Source organism: Hipposideros armiger, unplaced genomic scaffold (genome assembly GCF_001890085.2).
Source record: "Hipposideros armiger isolate ML-2016 unplaced genomic scaffold, ASM189008v1 scaffold_482, whole genome shotgun sequence".
Classification (NCBI taxonomy): domain Eukaryota; kingdom Metazoa; phylum Chordata; class Mammalia; order Chiroptera; family Hipposideridae; genus Hipposideros; species Hipposideros armiger.
The window spans coordinates 365035-368870 of NW_017731832.1; the positions used below are offsets into that span (position 1 = coordinate 365035).

General features: G+C 58.2%; 1 long non-coding RNA gene across 1 annotated transcript; it reads right to left on the reverse strand.

Annotated features, from left to right (window-relative positions):
• Positions 1-1589: 1589 nt before the first annotated feature.
• LOC109395741 (uncharacterized) lies at positions 1590-3379 on the reverse strand. Its single transcript, XR_002126716.1, has 3 exons — positions 3273-3379; positions 2970-3074; positions 1590-2891 (listed from the first exon to the last, which is right to left on the reverse strand). It is a non-coding gene; the product is annotated as an uncharacterized LOC109395741 (long non-coding RNA).
• Between the last annotated feature and the right edge of the window lie 457 nt (positions 3380-3836).

Below are 3836 nucleotides of genomic sequence, written 5' to 3' on the forward strand. Positions count from 1 at the left end.
GGCTCCGCGGTCCAGCGCAGACTCCGAGCGCCCTCCCGCAGCCCCCCACCTCTCTTCTGGCACCCGGGAGGGGGGCACTGGGAGTGCGCAGATCTGCGGCAGCAACAGGCGTGCAGAGGGGGAGGGGCGGGGGAGGCGCGGGCCCCGGGACCTGCCCCACCGACGGAACTCACGGACCGAGAGAAGGGGAGGAGGTGGGGAAGTAGCGACCGGACTGGACAGGCACTGCAGATAGCGACATCGCATGGGTGGATGGAGGGGTGGGGCTGAGTTCCAGAGGGGGCGGGACGCCTGGACCTGACAGGGGCCCCTCCTGCCTGGAGCTGCTCTAGTCCTCCTCGCTCTGGGGTCCCGGGACCCGGTTTACCTTCCTCCAGCTCCGGAATAAAGGCGGCGAGCTCGGGGCCTGACACGCCCTGCCGCCGGCCGATGTAGGCAGTCGGCGTCTTCCAGATGCCCGCTGCCTCTCCAGTCCCCAGGCCAGTGGCCCGGGGACCAAAAGGCCCTTGGACTATGAAGCGGGTCCACGGCGCGTCTGAGTTGCAGCGCACAGGCTGGGCATTCCCCCCTGGACAGCCGAGAATGCGGGCGCGCACTGCGCTCGCGGCTCAGATCCAGCCTCCGAGGCCGGGCGAGTTCCGGTTGGGGGTCCCGAGGCGGATGGGGACCCGGATCCAGCTTCCTGTCCAGCAGCGGGTGCCTGAGCAGGGGAGGGTTCAGGCTCCGCGGGGGGGCTCTGGGGCGTGACTGGCTGCGGGCGGGAGTGCAGGGGTGACTGCTGGGGGCTCTCCGGGCCCGGGTCCGTCCCGGTCCCCGGCGCAGCCCGGCCGGGACTCCTTTGGGCGCATCTCGGGTCCGCAGTCCGCTGACGCAGCCCGACCTTCATAACCTGCGTCTGGCCCGGTGCCCGCTGAGCGGGATCACGCGCGGAAGGAGGCGGTGGAGGAGCAACTAGTGGTGCCCGGCCCCCGGGGTTGCGCGGGGCCCAGCTAATGTGGCGGAACAGAGCGCAGAACTAAGAGAAGAGCAAGAAAAAGAGTCGAGAGGAGGTTCCAGCTTGTTCTGTGGCCTTAATTCTGAGTTCAGCGCTTCTCCTCCCCCTCCACTTCTAGATAATGGTTCTTCCCAAAGTCGCAGCTTTTCGGGGACTCGGAGGCCCCTAACTGGGGGCCCCCCTTCCCTCCACTCCTGCCCAGGGTTTCGGCTGCCTGCCCTGGAGTTGGCCTGTGAGTTAGGAGGGCAGCATTGTGTCTTTCCCGGATGGTTGGAATATCAACTCAAACTCCTGGACAGTCTCCTGGCGCTGCCCAGTCTGGCGTGTCACACACTGATCTTTCTACCGTCTCCATCGTTTTGCCTTCCCCACATGTCATGTAGTTGGAATCATACAGTATGTAGCATTTTTAAATTGGCTTCTTTCTCTTAGTAATATGCATTTGGGTTTCCTCCACGTCTTTTCATGGCTTAATAGCTTGTTTCCCTGAAGCACTGAATAATATTCCATCGTCTCGATGAGCCATGGTGTATTAATCTATTCACCTACTGGTGTCCTTACATTCTTGNGGGAACCAGTTCTGGCCCTCCCAGAGGCCTCTGTCCACCCCCACCCTCAGCTCCTACGGAGTACCCAGGATCCACTGGGAGAGCATTCCTAACTCAGGTCTTCTTTCCAATAAATCTTTATTGACTTGACACAGAGCAAGGCATTGGGTAAGCAGCCAGCAAGACCTGGTCCCAGCCTACTCTGAGCTCAAGTGGAGCAGGGAGACTGATGGAAAAAGAAATCACAATGGTGCATACTACAGGCTGTGATGGAGCAAGTGTCAAGGACGGATTGGGGGTCACAGAGGTGGCAACCCAGCTCAGTCATGCAAAGTCTGTAAAGCAAAGACGTCCACGAGGCAAATGGGGCTCAGCCAGGCATAAGAGAAGACATGGCCCAAGCAGGGCCCAGAGGCCATCAAAGGACATATGGGGAGGAGTGGCTGGGGCCGTGGGCAGGGCTCCAATCACAAAGCCTGGATAGGGAGGTTGGGCTTTATCCTTTGGCCAATTGGAAGGTATCTGGGAGTTTTAGGCAGAAGAGTGACATAGTCAGATCTGGTTTTAGAAAACTCATTTTGGGCTGTGGGCCTGGAAGGGCAGGAGTGGAGACAGGGAAACCAGCTAAGAGGCAGCTGGGCTAGGAAGGAGAAAAGAGACTTGAACCTTTCCCAGGAGGGAGAAGCAACAGAATATGAGGACTGGCTCCTTCCTCAGAGGTCTGGGGACCATTGGAGCCATTCAGGGAGCTAGGGAACCCATGGGGAAGAAAGGTCAGGTTTGGGATGAAGGGAACAGCTGTTGCCACCTTGAGCCTGTATCTCACCAGCCAGACTTGAGCTCCTCAGGGACAAACCCTGTGCCTCACTCATCTTCATAAACGCACAATGCCAGGCAAAGCCATTGCTTAATGAGCAACTCTGAATTACCCCAACCCCAGTGCCTTGGGGTGCCTGGTCTGTGGAAGCTCACAGCTCCCTCCCTCTCCTTGCCCCAAATAACAAAGGGAGACTGGCTTAGAGGAGACCCACAGCCTCTGTATAGCTCTTTACAGTTTATATAAAACATTTCCTCAGCTGTAACCCCTGCAGAGGTCAGCAGGGCTGAGATTAGTAATCCCCATTTTAAAGATGAAGGTTCAGAGAGGTCAAGGAACTTGTCTAAACTCACACAGCTAGGACGTGCCAGAGCTGGGACTTGAACTCGGGTTTCCAGACCCAGAGTTCTGAGTTCTTCCCTCTGCTCCTTGGGACAAACCCCTTCCAATTACAACTTCACATACAAAACTGCTCCACACATTCCAGAATGAGCATCTGCTCCTCCTCCTCAAGGGCATCAAGCTGCGAGGCCTGGAGGGAAGGAAAGAGGAAGGGGCAGGGGAGTGAATACCCCCTGCCTGCAAGCTCACTCTCTTCCCTCATCCTCACCTCCTCTCTCAGCTGCTGGTGCTCCTCCTCCAGCAGCCTCAGCTGCGCCTGCAGGGCTTCTAGCTGAGGACCGTGGTGCAGCGGCTGTGACTCTGTCAGAGCCATCTAGGGAAGAAGGGATGGGAGTCAGGGTGCAGGGGGCGGGGAGATTCAGCTCCCAGCCCACCCGGGCTAAGCATGGCGGTCTCAATGAGCCCCAGCAACCCTACTGGCAGGTACACTGTCCATCGGTGTCCCTGTTTATAAACAAGGGAACTGAGGATCACAGAAGGGGCTGCCCAGGTGCAAAGTGAGAACACTCACAGCTCAGGGGCTTCACAGGGATGACCACACTGCTGTTCCTCCTCTTCATCAGAGTCTGAGTAGAGCTGAAGGAGGTCATCCCGCAAGCTCACCTGGTGTCTAAGGTGTAAAATCTAACAGGGGGAGAGGAGCCCTGAGNTGGGGAGCCTTGGAGATGGGGAAGGCAAGGGTAGGTGACAGGAGAAGGTGGGCAGAGGCAGGAAGCTGAGGCTCAGTGCGGGGCTGCAGGGCCCTGACCCCCAACCCAGCCCAGCCCCCCAGAGAAAGGGGCTAGAGATCTGGAACCTCATGAAAATTCCATGTAAATAAGTATTGGGGCCACAGTTCCTGCTAAGGGGAACCAGAGGTGCCTATGCAAATGATATGCAAAGTTCATGCAAATCAGCACACTGGGTCAGGGCCAGGCTGGGGTAAGTGAGCACTTTCGGAGGCTCACCTACCCTCATCTTTCATGAGCTTGATGATCTGCAGCTTGTCTGGCTGGCCGAAGGGATGCCCCCATTGGGAGCACTCACCTTTCTGGAGCATATTCTGCCTCAGCTGCTGCCTGCAATGGGCGTCCTG